The following is a 24,449-nucleotide window of genomic DNA, read 5'->3' as shown; positions in this document are numbered from 1 at the left end:
CTTCAATTGTTGGTTTCCTACCTAATATCTACTCTCTTATTTTCCTTACTAACTTTACTAGACAATGAGAAACAGATGGTACATTCAAATTAGAATCCTTTGAGAAGGAAGTGCAGGAAGCTGGCTTAAGCTGCAGCAGTACAGTTAGCCCTATAGTCCTGAAGGGATGAGCATGGAGAGGGTACCAGTATCTATAAGGAGAGTCATGAAGGGCAGGGTGTCGAGAGAATAGTGATCTTTGGTCCAGGGACACAGCGAGCTTGAGACAACTTCACAGAAGAAATCCAGAGGAATGAATATCCTGACCTCACTCATCTCCTCCCAATAAGCTGAGGCCAGAGGCATGAAAGCCTGTTGCATTTGGGACTTACAGGTAAGATGGCTGTGGAAAAAAGCAGGGTAGAGAAAGGAGGGAGCTAGGTCTGGGTGAGTTGAATCAATGGTATTCAACACATCCTGCCCCCTTTCCCCCTTAATATCTCAAAGAGAGGACTCAGACAATCCCACCAATAACTCTCACATCATGGTGAGTTGTCAGGTTAATTACACTCCCTCTGCTCCCGCCCTGTAACAGGAAATTAACACATTAAGTTAAGGTGCACTGGGATGACCCAGAGGGATGATATGGGGAGGGATGTGGGAGGGGGGTTCAGGATGGGGAACACATATACACCTGGGGCGGATTCATGTCAGTGTATGGCAAAACCAATACAATATTGTAAAGTAATTAGCCTCCAATTAAAATTAAAAACAAAAACATGAAACTTAAAACATTAGCCACGGTTGGGTTCTTCATTTAAGTTTGTAAGAGAAAAATAAGGAGAAAGGAAGCAAGGAGCATAAAAAAAAATGTTAGAATCTGCCTCCGTAGCATCATGAGGTCTAAGCTGCTATTACAGTAGATTTCTTCCACCACAAATTTCTTATCTCCCCTACTTCTTGCCAGCTTCGCAGATGAATAGGATTCTTTGCAGGGATAATGAAATCTGAATTTCAAAAGCATATGTATTTTTGACGGTCAAGTCTTTAATTTGTTTGCCACAGATTCCCATTGACCAGGGTCATGAGGAGGAGTATGGCTAAAAACCAATCCAGTGAGTTCCTTGTGTTCTCAAGATAGTTTTTCTTATTGCTTCTGCATAACAATGACCAAATTTCTCTCTGATAATCAGGATTAACCACTCCACCCGAGATAGTGATATCCCTTCCCTGCTTATTGATTTGGAGGTTGGAGGGACCAAAAATGAGCAGAAGGCAGATTTTGCTTCCAATTAATATAAAGGATGACTTAGTTCCCAAGAGGAAACTTTCCTCTACTGGGCTCTAGAACCTCTAAAAATATAACTGAAGTTCACAGGAACAGGAAGAAAAATTCTTCCAGAAGCTTATTAGATATTATAGTGAGAGAAGCCTCTCCCAGTTCTATTTCTTGGCTTGTGAATCTATACATCCTAACTATGGGAAAAGTAGTGTCAGTTTAAGGCAAATCTGAAATTAAAAAAAAAGCCCCCTAATTGTGCAGGTTGTTGTCTGTCAGCTGGGACCCTAACTGGAACCCCAGTAGGCCAGGCCACTGCTTTATCAAGTCAGCTGCCTCTAGAAGTTGGAACATTTGACAAAGCCACTGAATTCTGTGGTTGAAAATTATGTCACACTTTTATAAAAGTATGTCTGCTGTTATGAGGCACTGTTTTGTGAGATACGAAATGATGAATGATGAATTTTTAAGCCCACAAATACTGATGATGACTGAAACACTTGAGATAGGAAAGCTAACATCTATCCTGTGAGGACAAGGCGCTACCTAACTTTATAAAGAGCAGCAGGATCCAATGCAACCAACCTGAAACCTGACAGGACCCTCTGGGGAATGTTACCACATAGAGGGCTCAACTTAGACCTCTGCTGGTTGCAAATTGTTTGCATTCAACCGTGATGGTGACCAGACTTACTTTGCTGGAGGAAGACCATGGTGTTGAGACCATGTAAAGTCTTCCTCCATGCTTCTGTGGCCACTTTATACCCAAGTCCATTGAGGAAGCTCTGGGGTAGCTGGGAAGATAATTTGATTGGCATCTTCAAGATGGGTTATCCTTAGCTGTGGATACACTCTTGTGAGCATTTGTTAACATAAATCTGTTGATTCTCTCAGAACCCCACTTAAGTAACCCTTGTCATCAATTTTTCCAATTTTATACTTTCCAAGTTCCAAATTGGTTGGTCAACCCATTATCCACAGTCCATGAATCAGCAAAGATCTTTAACTCAGGCTGTCTTTTCTTTTATACAAATGTGCAATAGCATATGCTACATACAGTTCTGCCATATTCTGAGATTCCCTTCCAGAATGGGAATACAGTGCAGTAACTGCAGACCTTTTGCTGCATATGGCGTGTATCAGTGTGTAACCACATTAGTGCCTTTTCTTCTTCTGTTAGTTGGTCATGTTGTTGTTGTTTAGTCTCCCACTTATGTCTGACTCTTTGTGACCCTATGGACTACAGAGCACCAGGCCTCCCTGTTCCTTACCATCTCCCAAAGTTTGCCAAAGTTCACGTCCATTGTATCTGTGATGCCAACCAGCCATCTCATCCTCTAACACCCTCTTGTAAGCCTTCTGCCTTCAATCTTTCCCAGCATCAGGGTCTTAGGAGAAGTGGCATCAGCTTATGGGGCCAGGACCCAAGGTGAAGACTTCGGAAGCTTTTTATATAGAGAAGGGTGAGTTGAGAGAGGAAATGATGGGAAAGCATGAGTAGAGGAGCTGCCTTCTCTGACAAAGGAAGTTAAGGGATTTGGAGTTTCAAAATTTTCAGCCCATTCTATGTCTTTACAAATATCCACACTTCACATCTCATGGTTCAACTCCTTTCCCACAGAACTCTTAACGTAGCCTAAGAGGTATAGAGCTGTCATACCTAATATGTAGGACACTATGATGTTTGAAATTCTGCAAAACAGAGTCAGGACTTGGGACTCAGCCACATTCGCCTTACGACAGCTGAAAATGAAAGACTCTTCAAAGCTGTCCTGGTTGCCTTCTGTTTTTCACACTTAATTCTCAACTACATTGTCATAGCTTTTAATTGGTTTTCCCTAGTTTTGCGTCCTAGGCCAAAACACACAAGAATGTTAACTTGGCCTAAAAGAACTTCTTCATTACCTTCTCCAAACCTAGTTCCTTCCCAAGACTTCCCTATCTCATTCACCATTACCAGTATCCATCTAGTTGCTCAACCCCAAATCAGATTCTATCCTTCTCTCACTCTGCATATCCTACTTCTAGCAAGTCCTATGACTCCACCTATCTCTAAGATGTGCTCCAGTCCACTTACTTTTCTGCCTCTACCATGTAACCCTACCCTAAGCCAGTTTCCTAATTGGTCTTGCTTTTACTCTTGGCAGCCTACAATTTGTTCTTCACCCCGAACTCTGATTGGTTGTCTACAAATTGTAAGTGGAGCAAAATAACCATATTACCTAAAGTAATCTTTAGTAATCTTTAGATTCAATGCAATATCTAGCAAAATGCCAATGATATTATTTACAGAACTGGAACAAATGATTCTAAAATTTGTATGAAAAACGAAAGATTTGAATAGCCAAAACAATCTCAAGAAAGAAAGACAAATCTAGAAGTATCACACTTCCTGATTTCAAACTATACTACAAAGCTACAATAATCAGAACAGTATGGTTCTGGCACAAAAATAGACACATAGATCCATGGAACAGAATAGAGAGCCCAGAAATGAAACCATACTCATATGGTCAATTAGTCTATGATATGAGAAAGAAGAATATACAGTGAGGGGGAAAAGACAGCCTCTTTAATAAATGTTTTTGGGAAACTGTACAGCTAAATGAGAAAGAATCAAACTGGACCACTTTTTCATACCATATGCAAAAATAAATCCAAAATGGATTAAAAGCTTAAATGTAAGACCTAAAGATGTAAAACTTTTAGAAGAAAACACAAGCAAAACGTTCTTTGACACTAGTCTTGGCAATATATTTTTGGACTTGTCTCCTTAAGAAAGAGAAATAAAAGCAAAATAAACAAATGAAACTGCACCAAACTAAAAAGCTTTTGCATAGCAAAAGAAACTAACTATTAACAAAATAAAAAGGCCACCTACTGAATAGGGGAAGATATTTGCAAACAATATAGCTGATAAGGAGCTAATATCCAAAATATACAAAGGACTCATACATTCATGGACAGAGGATCTGAATGGGCATTTTTCCCAAAGAAGATGCACAGATGGCCAATAGGCACATGAAAAGATGCTCAACATCACTAATCATCAGGAAAATGAAAATCAAAACCACAATAAGATATCGCTTCACACTTGTCAGAATGTTTATTATCAAAAAGGACAAATAACAAGTGTTGGCAAGGATGTGGAGAAAAGGAAACCATTGTGCACTTTCTGTGGGAATGTAAATTGGTGTAACCACTATGCAAAACAGTATGGAATTTTCTCAAAAATTAAAAAGAATTCCCATAAAACCTAATAATTCTACACCTGGGTATTTATCAGAAGACAAAAATAATTATTCAAAAAGATATCTGCACCCCTATTTCATGGCAGTGTTATTTATAATTGCCAAGATATGAAATCAACCTAAGTTGACTGAATAGATAAAAAAGATATCAGTTCAGTTCAGATCAGTCGCTCAGTTGTATCCGACTCTTTGTGACCCCATGAATCACAGCACACCAGGCCTCCCTGTCCATCACCAACTCCCGGAGTTCACTCAAACTCACCTCCATCGAGCTGGTGATGCCATCCAGCCATCTCATCCTCTGTCATCCCCTTCTCCTCCTGCCCCCAATCCCTCCCAGCATCAGTCTTTTTCAGTGAGTCAACTCGTCGCATGAGGTGGCCGAAGTATTGGAGTTTCAGCTTTAGCATCAGTCCTTCCAATGAACACCCAGGACTGATGTCCTTTAGAATGGACTGGTTGGATCTCCTTGCAGTCCAAGGGACTCTCAAGAGTCTTCTCCAACACCACAGTTCAAAAGCATCAATTCTTTGGTGATCAGCCTTCTTCACAGTCCAACTCTTACATCCATACATGACCTCGGGAAAAACCATAGCCTTGACTAGATGGACCTTGGTTGGCAAAGTAATGTCTCTGCTTTTTAATACGCTATCTAGGTTGGTCATAACTTTTCTTCCAAGGAGTAAGCGTCTTTTAATTTCATGGCTGCAATCAGCATCTGCAGTGATTTTGGAGCCCAAAAAAATAGTCTGACACTATTTCCACTGTTTCTCCATCTATTTCCCATGAAATGATGGGACCAGATGCCATGATCTTAGTTTTCTGAATGTTGAGCTTTAAACCAACTTATTCACTCTCCTCTTTCACTTTCATCAAGAGGCTTTTGAGTTCCTCTTCACTTTCTGCCATAGGGTGGTGTCATCTGCATATCTGAGGTTATTGATATTTCTCCCAGCAATCTTGATTGCAGCTTGTGCTTCTTCCAGCCCAGCGTTCCTCACGATGTACTCTGCATATACGTTAAATAAACAGGGTGACAATATATCACCTTGACGTACTCCTTTTCCTATTTGGAACCAGTCTATTGTTCCATGTCCAATTCTAACTGTTGCTTCCTGACCTGCATATAGGTTTCTCAAGGGGCAGGACAGCTGGTCTGGTATTCCCATCTCTTTCAGAATTTTCTTTTTTTTTTTCTTATCAGCAGAAAAATTTTATTCCTTTTATGGACAAATCACATCCAAGGCCTTAACTTACAGACAAGAAACCAAAGTAGCCATTAAAGCATTAGATATTGAGGTACAAGCCACACCGGGAGGGGAATGCTTCGCCATCACAGGCTGATGCCAAACTTGCTCCATCGACAGCTGAGCTCTGCCAGTGTAGGGGAGTGGTTGAGGGGAAGGGCTGATCCGCAGAACCGAAGGAGAACAGCTGTGCTCTACAAGTACTGAAGCATTTTATACCAGCACTGGGGGGATACACTTTCACAATGAAGGGAAGAGAGCGAGTAGCAAAGTGCCCCCTACGGGGCATTAGGCTGCCTTGCAGAGGGCCACAGCGGAGAAGCAAACCTCCCCCTGCTCACGTTCAGTGAATTCTCTGCAGACCTTGGCAGCGTCCTGCAGCAGCGAGTCCTCTGAGCTGGTGTCATGGTTCACCAGAAAAGGCATCCATCCATCAAGTTCATAGAGGTGGCCATCCACGTTGTTAAACAGAATAAAATGGAAGTTCACTTTGTCATCTACCCGACATTGGCCGTCCTGTGCCACGGCATCCTGGGCTGCCTGAATGGCCTCGTTCTTTTCAAAGCACTTTGCTCTGTCTTCAGGGGACAACTTCTCTGTTTCAGAAAGAAAACTATTTCAGAACGGACCCATCCTCGAACTCCAGTTTGTCCTGATTATTGGCCACTGCGTGAATGAGTCCGATGGTTCCACAGGAGTTGCCAATGGTCTGCTTCATGAAGTACACCTTGGGACTGACTTCTTTTCCCTTCAGCTCTTCAATTTGTTTTTTCTGAAGTTCTCATGCTGCGCCGTGAGCAGAAAGAGCCGCAGCAGCAGCAGCGCGCAGGCCGGAGCTGGCACCGAGCCCAGAGACTCCTCCTCCAGTCCCAGTACATCCTAAAGCGCCACTGGCCAGCGACCCCCAGACGGGTCAGCACTTTGTTCAGCATCTCGGGGTTAATCTCCATTGGTTTGAGCTGCATCTTCACAGACCTCGAAAGGGACAACCCAGAGAAGCGAAAAAACAGCCTCTTTCAGAATTTTCCACAGTTTATTGTGATCCACACAAAGGCTTTGGCATAGTCATTGAAGCAGAAATAGAAGTTTTTCTGAAACTCTCTTGCTTTTTCCATGATCCAGAGGATGTTGGCAATTTGATCTCTGGTTCCTCTGCCTTTTCTAAAACCTGCTTGAACATCTGGAAGTTCATGGTTCATGTATTGCTGAAGCCTGGCTTGGAGAATTTTGAGCATGACTTTACTAGCGTGTGAGATGAGTGCGATTGTGCAGTAGTTAGAGCATTCTTTGGCATTGCCGTTCTTTGGGATTAGAAGGAAAACTGACCTTTTCCAGTCCTGTGGCCACTGCTGAGTTTTCCAAATTTGCTGGCATATTGAGTGCAGCACTTTCACATCATCATATTTCAGGATTTGAAATAGCTCAACTGGAATTCCATCACCTCCACTAGCTTTGTTCGTAGTGATGCTTTCTAAGGCCCACTTGACTTCACATTCCAAGATGTCTGGCTTTAGGTGAGTGATCACGTTATCGTGACTATCTTGGTCGTGAAGATCTTTTTTGTACAGTTCTTCTGTGTATTCTTGCCACCTTTTCTTAATATCTTCTGCTTCTCTTAGGTCCATACCATCTCTGTCCTTTATCGAGCCCATCTTTGCATGAAATGTTCCCTTGGTATCTCTAATTTTCTTGAAGAGATATAGTATATATTTATACAATGTAATATTACTCATTAATACTCATCAATGTAATATAATACTAAGGAAATTTTCCCATTTGCAGCGAGATGGATGCAGGGGGTATTACCTTGTTAAAAGCTCCAGATGCCCCAGTCCTGCCTCATTTCCCTCTTTTCCTCTATTACTTCTCACCCTAGATCATATGCTACAGGCACATAGGCCTTTCACATCCTTGAACATACTACTTTCTTCTTATCTTCGAACTTTTGCCCCAGCTGACCCCTCTTCCTGGTATATTCTTCCTTCTGATCTTTGTAATTCAGATTTCAGTGACAACATCTCCTTGTTGAGACCTCAGCATAGCACTTTCCACCTTTTAAGTGTATTTTGTTAGTTACTCCTTTATCTAGTTTTCTACCTATTTATCATATCCCTCTGTCTTTAGAATATAAGAAGGAATCTTGCGTGTCTTGTTCACTAATGTATCTCTGCACCTAGAACATGACCCATAGTAGCTTCTCAATAAATATTTGTTGAATGAATGAACAAATGAAGTCTCCACTTCTGAGGGAACTGCTTTGACTAATATATCTTTAAAGTAAAACCAAACAGTAAATGAGCCATTGGGCTTTCCTCGTAGCTCAATCAGTAAAGAATCTGCCTGCAATGCAGGAGATCCAGGTTCGATTCCTCAGCCAGGAAGATCCCCTGGAGAAGGAAATGGCAACCCACTTCAGTATTCTTGCATGGAGAATCCCAAGGACAGAGGAGCCTGGAGCCTGGGGTCACAAGATTCTAACACAACTTATGTGATTAAGTCACCACCAAATGAACCATTAACAAAATCATTGGAGGCAATGTTCAGTTCAGTTTAGTTCAGTTGCCCAGTCATGTCCAACTCTTTGTGACCCCATGGACTGTAGCACGCCAGGCTTCCCTTTCCATCACCAACTCCTGTAGCTTGCTCAAACTCATGTCCATCGAGTCGGTGATGCCATCCAACCATCGCATCCTCTGTTGTCCCCTTCTCCTCCCACCTTCAATCTTTCCCAGCATCAGCATCTTTTCCAATGAGTCAGTTCTTTGCATCAGGTGACCAAAGTATTGGAGTTTCAGCTTCAGCATCAGTTCTTCCAATGGATATTCAGGACTGATTTCCTTTAGATTTGACTGGTTGGATCTCCTTGCAGTCCAAGGGACTCTTATGAGTCTTCTCCAACACCACAGTTCAAAAGCATCAATTCTTTGGTGCTCAGCTTTCTTTATAGTCCAACTCTCACATCCATACATAACTACTGGAAAAACCATAGCTTTGACTAGATGGACCTTTGTTGGCAAAATAATGTTTCTGCTTTTTAATATGCTGTCTATATTGGTCATAACTTTTTTTCCAAGGAGCAAGCGTCTTTGAATTTCATGGCTGCAGCCACTATCTGCAGTGATTTCAGAGCCCCCAAAAATAAAGTCACTGTTTCCACTGTTTCCCCATCTATTTGCCATGAAGTTGTAGAACCAGATGCCATGATCTTAGTTTTCTATATGCTGAGTTTTAAGTCAACTTTTTCACTCTCCTCTTTCACTTTCATCAAGAAACTCTTTAGTTCTTCTTTGCTTTCTGCCATAAGGGTGGTGTCATCTGCATATCTGAAGTTATTGATATTTCTCCCAGCAATCTTGATTCCAGCTTTTGCTTCATCCAGTCTAGCATTTTGCATGCTGTACTCTGCATATAAGTGAAATAAACAGGGTGACAATTTATATCCTTGATGTAGTCCTTTCCCAATTTGGAACCAGTCTGTTGTTACATGTTCAGTTCTAACTGTTGCTTCTTGACCTGCATACAGATTTCTCAGGAGGCAGATCAGGCAGTCTTGTATTCCTATCTCTTTATGAAGGTTCAAAGAACCTGATTTCTTTGAAATACTCACATTATTCATGACAAAGGACAACCAAAGCAGTCATATAGGAGATTACTCACTACACCAATGGAAAATGAACAGACTAGGTACTTCCATGGTGGTCCAGTGGCTAAGACTCCATGCTCCCAATGTAGGGGGCCCAGGTTCAATCCCTGTTCAGGGAACCAGATCCCACCTGCCACAACTAAAAAGATTTTACAAACCTCAACAAAGATAGAAGATCCCATATACTTCAACTAAGACCTAAGTCATAGCCAAATAAATAAGTAAACAAATAAATAAAAGAAAATGACCAGACTACATATACAAATAGAACTCTGGCCCACAATCTGTCGTAACCAGACCAGGAAGCCAAACAATAACTCCTGTTACAATTAGCCCCAATCAGCCAGGATTCAATTAATAGACAGCTTTCCCAGTTTTTATCTCCACTTCCTCCTTTGGAACAATTGGAAACAGCCAAATATACACCCCAAACCAATCACATGGGATACCCCTCTTCTAGTTAATGTAACTACAACTTCCCCAAGACAACTGCCTCCAACCAGAGCATATCTAAAGCCACGTTTTAAAACACTTTTAAAGTGACTTTAAACATGACTTTTAAAACACTTATAATGTGTTTTAAAGTGACTTTTCCACCTACATTTGAGTCTGCCAAATGTATTCGTGATGGTGACTACTCCCTTGCTATCGTAAGATCTGAATAAATAGCTTTTGCTTATTTTCTTTGGGTGGTATTGTTTGTTTCCACAGTTATACCAACATGAATGTGAACATGTTAGTCGCTCAGTTGTGTCTGCCTCTTTAGGATCCTATGAGCTTCTACCAGGCTCCTTTGTCCATGGGATTTTCCAAGCAAGAATACTGGAGTGTGTTGCCATTCCCTTCTCCAAGGGATCTTCCTGACTCAAGAATCGAACCCAGGTCTCCTGCACTGTAGGTGAATTCTTTACCGTGTGAGCTCCCAGGGAAGCCCTGGTAGATATAACTAAACAGTTCAGAATAATGAAGCGATTCAGCATGAATTTTCCAGATAATTTTTCCACATGGACCAGAAGTTCTGGGATGTGAGATGGACTTTTGAATTTAAATGCTGTGTATATTATACCATTTAATGCCAGGACAACCTGAGGAGGTTTCATTGTTTTGTATGATGTATATCCCCAGGAGCATTGACTTGATAGATCATTACGCAGTCACATTGCCTTCTCTCTTCAGAAGCAGAACAGGAGAACTGAGAAAAAAGGTTGAGTTTGAAAATAGTATAAAGTTCCTTTTCTTCAAGAAATGTCTACTAAATTAAATATATATAATTATGTATGGTTATTTATCTTTAATGGCTGTTTCTGCAACAGAATTAGAAGGGAAATAGCCTTGCTATTTTGGTTGTCTGTCTGGGTACTGTGAGCTAGAGAGAAATTGCCTTATTCAAACCATTAATGAAATGTCACTGTCAATCCACCTCTAACTGCATCATGTGCTTTTTATTCTTTGTGTTAAAAATAAAGAAATAAAGAAGAGAATATTTCCAGATAATATCCTGTTCCTGCAGAAGCAAGTTGCATTCTAACCCCAAGCTTCATACTAATTTCTTATTTATAAATTTTAGCTTAAAAATCAAACATCTAAGTACTTAAAAAATTACCATGAAGAATTTTCTCTTATATGTCATTATTTCTAGTTGTGGCTTCTAATTTTCTTGATGATTTATTGAAATTTTTTCTCTTCCTTTCTCTTTCCCTCTACCCCTTCCTTCCATCTTTTTTTTTTTTTTTTTGGTACAAGAAGCAGAATCTCCTTCTAATAGACCTTCCTCCCTGTGGCTCTATATTTTCTTCTTCAGCCCCCTAATATATGTATGCTTAACCCACACTTTGAAAGCACATGTCCTTAAGAAATCATAATATGTTAATATTGGCCCCTAAATTGTGGTGTGGTCCTAGAACAGAAGATCTAGAGTAATTTGAAGTGTTATTGATAAAAATTGCTCTGGGTTTCATGCTTAGCTAAGACAGGACATGCCAGGGGGTAGATTTAATTGAGTCCTTAATATTGAATATATGGTATTTCCTTTGAATAGCTAGGTGTCAGAGAAGCCACAACCCACTCTGATTTGGCTCCCTCAAATTCCTCAGCTCCCTTAGGAACACACTTTAGCAAAGTCACTCAATCATATACGAGTCTTTGCAACACCGTGGACTATAGCCCACCAGGCTCCTCCATCCACGGGATTTTCCAGGCGAGAGTACTGGAGTGGGGTGCCATTAAAACAAAGCAGTTAGTGCTTTTTGCAAGCAATTATACTGCTGGGACTAAGAGGTCGCTGCCTTATGTGATTACGGTGACTCAGACTTTGAGTCTGGCTTTGGGACACATGGGTAGAAGGTGCATCTGACCAGCCTGTCAGGGGCGGGAGGATAGTGCTACAGGAAACACTGAGAGGGAGGATAAAGGGAGGAGGGAGGTAGGAGGGGGGTTCAGGAGGGGGAACTTATGTAAACCCGGAGCAAATTCATATCAATGTATGGCAAAACCAACCAATATAATATTGTAAAATAATTTGCCTCCAATAAAAAAATAAATTAACTACATAAAAAAAAAAAAGAAACACTGAGTTGGAAACAAAACCATGTCAACAGTGGCATCTTTCTTGCACGTGTTCATTTATTCCATAAAAGGATTTCAGGGAGATGTCTCAATCCTTAGACCCGGAAGTAGAGGGGATAAATGTCATCAGTAGACCTGAGAGTTTCTCCCTTCCTGGGCCCAGTGAGCTGATTGGGAGGTTCATGTGAGAGGTATATAGTCATTAGTGTAGAAGTATTGGGCTCGGAGCCTTCTTGCTACAGAGTTTAGCTTTGTGTCTGGCAAGACTCTCAGCTGCCCTCTGCATTTAGAAGTACCAATAGCAGCACCTCAGGCTCTGGATTTATTTCTTTATTTTTCTGGGCTCCAAAATCACTGCAGATGGTGACTACAGCCATGAAATTAAAAGACACTTACTCCTTGCGAGAAAAGCAATGACCAACCTAGACAGCATATTAAAAAGCAGGGACATTATTTTGCCAACAAAGGTCCATCGAGTCAAAGCTATGGTTTTTCCGGTAGTCATGTATGGATGTGAGAGTTGAACCATAAAGAAATCTGAGCGCTGAGGAATTGATACTTTTGAACTGCAGTGTTGGAGAAGATTCTTAAGAGTCCCTTGGACAGCTAGGAGATCAAATCAGTCAATCCTAAAGGAAATCAATTCTGAATATTCATTGGAAGGACTGATGCTGAAGCTGAAACTCCAATACTTTGGCCACCTGAAGTGAAGAACTGATTCATTAGGAAAGACCCTGATGCTGGAAAATATTGAAAGCAGGAGGAGAAGGGGATGACAGAGCATGAGATGGTTGGATCACATCACCGACTTGATGGACACGAATTTGAGTAAGCTCCGGGAGTTGGTGATGGACAGGGAGGCCTGGTGTGCTGCAGTCCAAGGGGTCGCAAAGAGTCAGGGACAGAACTCCCAAAAGTCCCAAAGCAGTCTCCTCCCTGCTCTAGGAATAATTGAGAGAATTTCTCAGGTTTTCTGGATGGGACTCAAATGAAATGTGGTTCACATCTGCCTTGGCATCAGGTTTAGGTTTAGCAGTTATGCCATCACACATGCCTCAATACTTGGATTTCAGACTCAGTTATATATTTTCTTGCGGGGCCAAAATAAAAATGCCTGGCTTGTCACCCACTTTCCGTCTCTTACTTTTTCCCAGTCCCCAGTTCTGGCTTTTCCTAATGTTTAGCAGCTGTAAGGTCATGCGATGATTCATTTGGTACCATTTCCACTTATTTTCGTACTATGTTAGGTGCTGCCTGCTTCACATTCGCTGCTTGCCAGTACTTGTCTTCAGAGGTCTCGACGCCCCCACAACCCAGTTTTGGAGCAATCATCTATAGCCATTAACTGACTTAACAAATCTTTCTGTCAGTGGGATACTTTTTGGAAATTGAAAACTAATTAATGTTTATCTCAGCAGCTAATCACATAAAATCTACTGCCTTCCTATCTCAGGTTCTAAAATAATGATTGCCTGAGAATTGAGCAAGGAAGATCTTGATAAGTCCTGACAGGGCGCAAGCTGAGATGAGAGGGAACAGGTAGATTTCAGCCTCCTGCTAATGCGGACCACAGCAGCTGAGAGCCTCTAGGAAAAGGTGTCATCCCCAGTTGGACAGTTAGTCACTGAGTCTCCCAGGTTGTGCCTACACACAAACAAACAGAGGACTATGAAACACCAAAAAGTCATTGATTTCAACATTTTAAAATGGTCCTCTCATAAAAATTTCTCTTGTAGCTGCATTCATCTTCTTATTCATTCATTCAGTAAACATTGATTGATTGCCCATTGTAAGCACATTTTGTTTTGTGTACTGGGCAGACAAAAGTGCTTAAAATGTGATCTCTGTGCAAGCAACAGAAACTCAGTGGATGGAAGAGATGTGAGTGTGTGCTAAGACACTTTAGTCATGTCTGAATCTTTGTGACCCCATGGACTGTAGCCCACTAGGTTCCTCTGTCCATGGACTTCTCCATGCAAGAATACTGGAGTGGGTGGCCATCTCCTTCTCCAGGGGATCTTCCCAACCCAGAGATCAAACCCACTCTCTTCTGTCTCCTGCATTGGCAGCTGGGTTCTTTACCACTAGAGCTACCTGGGAAGCCCAAAGCGAAATCCAAAGCATGTCTTAGGCAGAAAGAATTAGTTGGGTGGTATGTGTAAATAGAAATAAGGAAAGTAGCTGTTTCTTAATATGGGAAATGGAGTTAAGCCATGTTCTCTGATCAGTTAGACTTCTGTACTGTAGGACTTGTCAGAGATTTTAATATGCTAATCTAATCACTGCAGATGCTGACTGCAGCCATGAAATTAAAAGACGCTTACTCCTTGGAAGGAAAGTTATGACCAACCTTGATAGTATATTAAAAAGCAGAGACATTACTTTGCCAACAAAGGTCCGTCTAGTCAAGGCTATGGTTTTTCCCGTGGTCATGTATGGATGTGAGAGTTGGACTGGGAAGAAAGCTGATCGCCGAAGAATTGATGCTTTTGAACTGTGATGTTGGAAAAGACTCTTGAGAGTCCCTTGGACTGCAAGGAGATCCAACCAGTCCATTCTAAAGGAGATCAACCCTGGGTGTTCATTGGAAGGACTGATGCTAAAGCTGAAACTCCAATACTTTGGCCACCTCATGCGATGAGTTGACTCACTGGAAAAGACTCTGATGCTAGGAAAGGTTGGGGGCAGGAGGAGAAGGGGACGACAGAGAATGAGATGGCTGGATGGTAAAACCGACTCTGTAGACATGAGTTTGAGTGAACTCCGGGAGTTGGTGATGGACAGGGAGGCCTGGCGTGCTGTGATTCATGGGGTCGCGGAGAGTTGGACACGACTGAGCGACTGAATTGAACTGAACTGAATGTCTGCTGATAATCTCCAAGAGGGAAATAGAATATGTTGCTTCTCACATTTGTGTGTGTGGGTGTGATATTTATCACATAGGATAAATTTTGGGAAATTCTGGCTTACAGTGAAATTGCAAAAGAATTAGGATGAGAAAATAGGTATGAAAAAATGTAATGTGGAACTTGGGCCTTGGAGGGATGCTCTGTTAAAAGGATGAAGGCAAATGTTGAACTAGCCTGGACATTATGTCGCATGAAGGCTGCAGGTACACACCCAGCCTTATCTCAGAGTGGCCACTGGCCCATATGTCTCAGAGCGAATTTGAAACAGGTACCCCTCCTCAGCCAGAGAAGGCAATGGCAAGCCACTCCAGTACTCTTGCCTAGAAAATCCCATGGACGGAGGAGCCTGGTAGGCTGCAGTCCGTGGGGTCTCTAAGGGTCGGACACGACTGAGCGACTTCAATTTCACTTTTCACTTTCACGCATTGGAGAAGGAAATGGCAACCCACTCCAGTGTTCTTGCCTGGAGAATCCCAGGGATGGGGGAGCCTGGTGGGCTTCCGTCTGTGGGGTCACACAGAGTCAGACACGACTGAAGTGACTTAGCAGCGGCAACCCCTCCTCAGCAGAGGCAGTCCTGTGTTGGATGCATGGTTGGTGGATGGAGTCAGGGCTGGGTTTCAGCTCCCCGACCTCGCCAGTAGGTGCCCTTGGGCAGTGTAGAACTCCCCACAACTAAACTTGGCACCTAGTCTGGAAGTCCGGGCTCTCCTTCCAACTGACCTTAATCAAACTTCTCAGTGCTACACTTCAGCCTTCTAAACAGTAAATCAGCTATCAACATGAAATCACATCAGAATAAACTGAAAATCTGGTTTAAAAAAAAAAAAAGAGTTTTAGGCCCATCCCAGATCCACTGAGTCCAGGATATCAAATGTATCCCAGGGCTTTGTATTTCTTACAAACACTCCGGGTTATTCATATGGGCAGCCACTTTGGGGGACATATATGAGAAGGACTACTTGACTGTATTTAAGTGGCAGGGGAAATGGCAGTTTTGAATTCCTGAAATCCAGGAATTTTGTTTTTCTTGGTAACAAGAGGTAGGTTTAAAGTTTGGATGAGAAATATAACAGAACCACTAAGATTAAAATTTACCACCTAAAATTAATCATTGGAAGTACTGATGCTAAAGCTGAAACTCCAGTACTTTGGCCACCTCATGCGATGAGTTGACTCACTGGAAAAGACTCTGATGCTGGGAAAGATTGGGGGCGGGAGGAGATAGGGATGAGAGAGAATGATATGGCTGGATGGCATCACCGACTCGATGGACATGAGTTTGAGTGAACTCCGGGAGTTGGTGATGGACAGCGAGGCCTGGCGTGCTGTGATTCATGGGGTTGCAAAGAGTAGGACACAACTGAGCAACTGAACTGAACTGAACTGAAAATTAATCTAGTTAGATTTCTTAATTAAGCAGTCTACATGTGAATTTTTATTGATATCTAGCTTATGTCACTAAAATAACTTTTATTCTAATAAAATGCATGCTAAAGAGATGGGTGCTTCAAAAAGACAGTATCAGGGGGTCAACCACGGCTCTGAGTTCAAATTCCTAAGCAATTGCTCTAGAACACCATTCTTTGTTTTGCCTTCTATGGCCATTGGAGAAGGCGGCCAGGGCTGGACACTCATGCCCTGAGTAGACCCACTCCAGTGACGTGAGATGAGACTGAACGCCACGTGCACTCACGCTCAGCCACTCAGTCACGTCCGACTGTTTGCAAACCACGGACTGTGGCCCGCCAGGCTCCTCTGTCCATGGGGGTTCTCCAGGCAAGAATGCTGCAGGGGGTTGCCTTGACCTCCTCCAGGGGATCTACCTGACCGAGGGGTTGAACCCACATCTCTTATGTCTCTCTTATGGGTTCTTTACCACTAGTGCCACCTGGGAAGCCACACCATGTAGGAAAAAAAAAGTAACAGTAATTTGAAAGAGCTGTTTACCTTCATTTTGCCAAAGATGAATTTGGTGAAATTAGACATTTATTAACACTACATCCATAAAATTATAGTAATAACTTTAATGAAGCACGTGGCATATAGTTAGTGCTGAGTGGAAGATTATCAATACAAGATTCTAGAAGATATGAATTGCATCTTATTTCATTCTATACCTCCAGAACCTAGTAGTAGCTGAATATTCTGAGTATCTGTTACTTGACATATACATATTTGTGGGGCAATACATGTTCTATTATTTTAAATATTTTAAAACGTTGAAAAAATATTGTTAAGTGACTGTGGTAAAAGTACAGCCATGGGTATTGAAAGATCTATTATGGACAAAGTTTATCAGTTCCGATGAACTTGAACCTAGTAAAAATAAGAACTCTAGGATTTTTACTTGAGTAAAAGTATTCTTGCCTGGAGAATCCCAGGGATGGGGGAGCCTGGTGGGCTGCCGTCTATGGGGTGACAAAGAGTCAGACACGACAGAAGTGACTTAGCAGCAGCAGCAGCAAAAGGCATGGTGGGCTCTCAGGTGGTCTGGAAGCGGGAAGTGGAACAGCCCAGGTACTCTGGCTTTCTTGCTTCTCTGTTTTAATCCCGGTCCTGTCTCTCCCCCTCGCACTCTCCCTTTTCCTTTCCCTCTCTCTAGCAGATTTATGTACCTTGCTCTGTGACCTTTGCCAAATATAGTCTCCCAAGGATTTCCCAGTTCAAATGGCTACATCAAGGTCAAATGATTGGTCTCTCATCCCAACTCCAAATTCTCAAGGAAGAGAATGTGATTGCTCTTTTTTTTCCCCTTAAAGTATAGTTGATTTACAGTATCGTGTTAGCTTCTGGCCTATAGTGAACCATTATGGGTTATTACTGGATACTGACTATAGCGCCCTATGTTCTATAGTACATCCATGTTGCTGTCTATTTTATGCATAGTAGTTTGTATTTGTCAATCCCATGCTCCTAATTTATCCCTCCCTACCTCCTTTTCCCCTTTGGTAACTCTAAGTTTGTTTTCTATGTCTGTGAGTTTGTTTCTCTTTTGTAATCATTTACATTATTTTTTAGATTCCATATATAAATGATATAATACTTGTCTTTTTCTGTATGACTTACTTCATTCAGCCTGATAAGCTCTAAGTCCATCCACATTACTCCAAATGGCAATATTTTTCTTTTTATGGCTGAGTAATATTCCATTGTATAAATGGATCACATTTTCTCAAGGCAATTGTCTATTGATGGGCACCTGTGTCATTTCCATGTCTAAGCTATTGTATATAGAATTGCTATGAACATTGGGGTGCACACGTCTTTGTAAATTAGAATTTTTGCTTTTTTCTGGATATGTACCCAGGAATGAGATTGCTGTCTCATATGGTAGCTCTATTTTTTATTTTTTAAGGAACAGTTTTCCATAGTAGCTGCACCAATTTACATTCCCATGGACAGTGTAGGAGGGTTCTCTTTTCTCCAAACCCTCTCTGTTCAGTTCAGTTCAGTTGCTCAGTCGTGTCCGACTCTCCGCGACCCCATGAATCACAGCACACCAGGCCTCCCTGTCCATCACCAACTCCCAGAGTACACTCAAACTCATGTCCACAGAGTCAGTGATGCCATCCAGCCATCTCATTCTCCGTCGTCCCCTTCTCTTCCCGCCCCCAACCTTTCCCAGCATCAGAGTCTTTTCCAGTGAGTCAACTCGTCGCATGAGGTGGCCAAAGTATTGCAGTTTCAGCTTTAGCATCAGTCCCTCCAATGAACATCCAGGATTGATCTCCCTTAGAATGGACTGGTTGGATCTCCTTGCAGTATAAGGGACTCTCAAGAGTCTTCTCCAACACCACAGTTCAAAAGCATCAATTCTTCGGCGATCAGCCTTCTTCACAGTCCAACTCTCACATCCATACATGACCACGGGAAAAACCATTGCCTTGACTAGACGGATCTTGGTTGGCAAAGTAATGTCTCTGCTTTTTAATATACTATCAAGGTTGGTCATAACTTTCCTTCCAAGGAGTAAGCGTCTTTTAATTTCATGGCTGCAATCAGCATCTGCAGTGATTTTGGAGCCCAGAAAAATAAAGTCTGACACTGTTTCCACTGTTTTTCCATCTATTTCCCATGAAGTGATGGGACCAGATGCCATGATCTTTGTTTTCTGAATGTTGAGCTTCAAGCCAACCTTTTCACTCTCCTCTTTCACTTTCATCAAGAGGCTTTTGAGTTCCTCTTCACTTTCTGCCATAAGGGTAGTGTCATCTGCATATCTGAGGTTATTGATATTTCTCGCAGCAATCTTGATTCCAGCTTGTGCTTCTTCCAGCCCAGCGTTCCTCATAATGTACTCTGCATATAAGTTAAATAAGCAAGGTGACAATATACAACCTTGACGTACACCTTTTCGTATTTGGAACCAGTCTGTTGTTCCATGTCCACTTCTAACTGTTGCTTTGTTGACTTTTTGATGATAGTCATTCTATCACCTCATACTGGTTTTAATTTGCATTTCTCTTATAATTAGTGATGTTGAGCATCTTTTTGTGTTTCTGTTGGCCATCTGTATGTCTTCTTTGGAGATATGTCTATGAAGGTCCTCTGTCCCTTTTTTGTTTGGGTTGCTTGTTTTCTAGATATTGAGTTGCATGAGCTGTTTGTATATTTTGGATAATAACCCTTTGTCAGTTGCATGGATTGCAAATATTTTTTTGCAACTCCATTATGTGTCTTTCTGTTTGTTGATAGTTTTTTCTTTTTGCTGTTCAAAAGCCTTTAAGTTTGATTAGGTCCCATTTGTTTATTTTTGCTTTTATTTATTTTCCCTTGTGAGGCTGATCTAAGAACATATTGCCATGATTTATGTCAGATAATATTTTGTCTATGTTCTCTTCTAAGAGTTTTATGGTGTCATGATTTATATTTATGTCTTTAAACCATTTTGAGTTTATTTTTGTGTATGGTGTGAGGGAGTGTTCTAATTTCATTGATTTACATGTGGCTGTCCAGATTTCCTAACACCACTTGCTGAAGAGACAGTCTTTTATCCACTGAATATTCTTGCCCCCTTTGTTGAAGATTAATTGACTGTGGGGATGTGGGTTTATTTCTGGGCTCTCTACTCTGTCCCATCAATCTGTATGTTTGTTTTTGTGGTGACTAGATCATTTTGAATCAGCTCTCACTTGAGATCAAATCATCCATAACTACATTTGGGGAAAGAGGGGCAGGTTGTATAAACATGTCCGACTAGACTTGCACCTTTTGTATGTGTGATGTTCTCAAAGAAAAGGACTGTGAGGACGGAAGGGTCCTTGCAAAACCATCTTCTAAGAGATTCCTTTACAGCATCCCTGCTGTTTGTGCCCACTGCCACATGATTGATCTTTAGGGAATCTTTATCCTTTGCCCTTATAAAGGGACTTTGTTAAACACAGTAGTTGTGTCAATTAAACTTTAGAACATGGAACATAAAACTTGGTTCTGTAGTGACTGAGTCATTTAAAGAGACCTTGTAACAAATACTTTTAAATTAAGAAAGAGTATCAAAAGAGAGAACTCCAATACTTTGGCCACCTGATGCAAAGAGCTGACTCATTTGAAAAGACTCTGATGCTGGGAAAGACTGAGGGCTGGAAGAGAAGGGAATGACGGAGGATGAGATGGTTGGAAGACATCACCGACGCGATGGACATGGATTTGTTTGGGTGGACTCCGGGAGTTGGTGATGGACAGGGAGGCCTGGTGTGCTGAGGTTCACGGAGTCGCAAAGGGTCTGACACAACTGAGTGACTGAACTGAACTGATCAAAAAAGAAACAGTATTATTTAGATGTTCTCTTAGTGGAGGCTTTTGTGGTTTAGATTTTCTGAAAGCAAGAACACCAAATCCCTGTTCCTACCATTTTTCTGTACGTCGTTTTCTTTACAGAATCACATATGGAATGTGAATGGAGCACTTAGGGGATATGATAGTGCCAGTGATGGCTAGGATTTCTGTTCAACAGAAAGAACTGTGCTTTTGGTCAATCAAGAGCAGAAATGTACAGGGACAAATAGATAAATATTAAATTGCTAATATATAAATATTTCAAAGAGGTAAAAATGCTTTTCTATGTGCCTATATTTTCAAAATAGCTTGTCTTACTTTTTTATTGGAGGTTTATACTATATTTATTTAGTTGGTTATTGTTGTTTTTTTTAATAACAGGCTTGATTGAGATTACAACATCTTTTCCTATAGCATCTTTTGTCTGTCCCTGGATTCAGTCCAGGGTATAATACTGCAGTTGGTCATCATGTCCCATTAGCCTCTCCAAGGTGTGACAAGTTCTCACTCATTCTGTGGTTTTAATGGCCTTCACACTTTTTAAGAGTATTGGTTAGATATTTTGTAGAATGTTCTTCAGTTTGAGTTTGCTTATTTAGACTGGGCTTATGAATTTTTTTAAGACTTTATTTTTTCAACCAGTTTTAGATTTACAGAAAAGTTGAGCACAGCATTATTTCACAGTTGCCCAGAAGCAAACTAAGTGTCCAACAACAAATGACTAGTTAAAGAAGATGTGGTATGTACATACAATGGACTACTGCCCAGACCTAAAGAAAGAGCGAACATTTTCCACTTGCAACATGGATGGGCTCGGAGGGCATTATGTTAAGTGCAGTAAGTCAGAGAGAGACAAATATTGTGTGATCTCATTTATGTGTGGAATCTAAAAATACAAAAAACTGTGCTGTGCTTAGTCACTCAGTCATGTCCTCCTCTTTGTGACCCCATGGACTGCAGCCCGCCTGTCCTTGGGGATTCTTCAGACAAGAACACTCGAGGGTTGCCATGCCCTCTTCCAAAGGATCTTCCCAACCCAGAGATCAAACGCAGGTCTCCCACGTTGCAGGCTGATTCTTTACCAACTGAGACACTGGGGAAGCCCACAAAAAATCTAGCAAATATAAGAAGAATGAAGCAGACTCACAGATATAGAGAACAAACTAGTTATTACCAGTGGGGAGAGGAAAGCGGGAGGGAAAATAAAGGAGTGGGGGAGTAGGAGGCACAAACTGTTGGGTACAGGATAAGCTACAAGGAAATGTTGTAAAACTTGGGGGGAGGGAATACAGCCAATATTTTATGATAACAGTAAATGGAGTAGAACCTTTAAAAACTGTGAGTCACTACATTGTACGCTTGTAACATACAATATTGTACAGCAACTATGTGCATGTGTGTGCATGCTAAGTTGCTTCAGTCCTGTGTGACTCTTTGTGACCCTATGAACCGTATTCTCCTGCCAGGCTTCTGGGTCTATGGGATTCTCCAAGCAAGAATACTGGAGTGGGTTGCCATTTCCTCTTCCCGGGGACCTTCCCAACCCAGGGTTTCAATCTGTGCAGCTTACGTCTCCTGCATTGGCAAGTGGGCTGTTTACCACTAGTGCCACCTGGGAAGCCCACAGCAACTATACTTCAATTAAAAACAATTTTATAGCTGAGTAATATTCCATTGTGTGTGTGTACCACAACTTCCTTATCCATTCATCTGCCGATGGAGTTGAGCAGAAAGTACAGAGAATTCCCATATATTTCTCCTTCCCACCCAACAGAAAATAATTTTAAAGACTTACAATGCTGAGTAGGACCTTATGGATCACAAAATTCCAAACAATCCACTTTATAGATGAGAAATGTGAGGCTCAGACTACTGAAGTAATTTGCCCAAAGTCATGCAGAAATGGGTCTTACTTAGAAGACACACATTTTTGGTGTGTTTTTCAATTATTTTTAAGTTATTTCTCTGTAACCTAAGGGATGTGTATTTGCAATAAAAGTGTGACATTCAGAGAATTTTATAAGGCTTTAAAAAAAAAACTTGTTTTAATTAGAGAAATTGGAGACTGCCTTGCTTTAAATTTCTCTCAGAAACAATGCATGTTGACAGCAATTCTTCCAGCAATGAGGCAGGGAGAGCCAGCATCTGGTTTTAAATAATGTTAGCACAATGGAAGAAAGGCCCTGGTGAATGTATACAGACCTTCTCTGTTTACACAATCTAAGGGGGACTTTGGGATGGATTTTTTTTCCCCTTCTCTCTTGGTAGCTGATCAAAAGACAGACATTTTCTAAGAAAAGCATCTCGGCTTTGGACAATGGTTTTCCAGTTTGCTAAGGACTCAAAGGCCGTTTGGCAAGTGAAGCTCAGCTCTGGGTTGTCTGTGAAGTTACTGATTGTGCTTTTCCACATTTTTGTGTGAGTGTTCTTTCTCCGTCCAACGTCTTTCTCCTTTTTTGGTCTGCAAATTGCATTCTCTGCCTCATGATCTAGCAGAGTGTTTATTCCCAGATAATGTCAAGGAAAATGACCATATAGTACATATCACAACTATGACAGCTAGAGGTATAAATTGTATTACATTTTCCTTAATATGGCCCAGATGGAAAGCAGTGTCAAGATGCCTCACATTTACTTTGGCTCAAAATCCTTATCTTCCTAGAATATATCAGCATTAAAAAACAAAAAAGCCATGAGCTCAGGTTGTAGTTGGAGGAAGTTTGATTCCCAGTCCACACTTAGTTTGGTGCAGATCCTATAGATGCTGCAACTTTCTGACATCACCTATAGGCACTAAACTTCCATCTCTGACACTAGCTTTTAAAGCCACACAGACCTTGTCTGAAGCTACTGTCACTGCGAGGGCACTTTTTTTTTTTTTTTTTTATGCTGATACTACTGCAGCCAGCACAATCACTCTAAGAGCCATTTCTGTCACAAAAGGAAAGTTTTCACTTTAATGATGATAACTCTTTCAGCCCCAATATCAACACTCACAAAAAAAATTCACCCGTAAGTACAGTTTTTTTTCTTCATCAGTGAAAGAATATAAGAATATTCACTTTTGTGGGAATACGTCCTTGCCTCCACGTCTCACTCGGCATATTCCTTAGTATCCTTGAACCAGCAGCCTAAACTAGTTCATCTTCCAAATCACCCTCTTCTTCTCTATCTTACCGTAAGGTAAGCATCACCTCCCCCTTTTTCGTTAGCAAACTCTTAAGTCCTAGATGCATTAGTTTGTCTTTTTCTGCCATATCACAGGGTATGCAGGATCTTAGCTCCCCTACCAGGGGTGGAATCCGTGCCCCTGTGGTGGGAGCATGGAGTCTTAACCACTGAACCATCAGGGAAGTCCTGTTTGTCTTTTTAAGTAGGCTGAGAAATCACACAAAAACAACACTTTGATGTTCTGCTGTGGTATCTAAAATTCCTGTGTTATGTGAGTAGATCAGACCCTGACTACACAATTCTGGGATGTGTGTCACCACACTTGGTTTAGAAACCCCAGTGTATACGGGGTTTCTAGAATGTGGGTCCTATTAAGAAATTTACTATTCCTGACTCAGTTTTCCCTTTACAGTGAATATAAACTGTTTTATGTCAGCAAAGCTTGCTTTGGGGGTTTCTTGCCTCATTTTGGGATCTTTTGCCCATCTCCTGCGGTCCAATGTTTCGTTTAAATGATGCCAAACATTTGGATAGTTAGTTGGATTTTTCAGTTTTGCACCCAGATGTTTGGAATCCTGTGGACATTGTCAAAGATTTGTTTATTATCATCCGGCTTGTAATCACGCT

At 41.4% G+C, this 24,449-nt stretch overlaps 1 pseudogene; it reads right to left on the bottom strand.

Moving 5' to 3' along the window:
- Nucleotides 1–5,834: 5,834 nt before the first annotated feature.
- Nucleotides 5,835–6,732, bottom strand: LOC129541113 (ubiquitin carboxyl-terminal hydrolase isozyme L1 pseudogene; annotated as a pseudogene).
- Between the last annotated feature and the right edge of the window lie 17,717 nt (nt 6,733–24,449).

The sequence above is a fragment of the Moschus berezovskii genome, chromosome 4, assembly GCF_049115385.1.
Source record: "Moschus berezovskii isolate FMDL1 chromosome 4, NW_MosBer_1.0, whole genome shotgun sequence".
In the NCBI taxonomy this organism is placed as follows: Eukaryota; Metazoa; Chordata; class Mammalia; order Artiodactyla; family Moschidae; genus Moschus; species Moschus berezovskii.
This window is presented reverse-complemented; position numbering and strand designations above follow the sequence as displayed.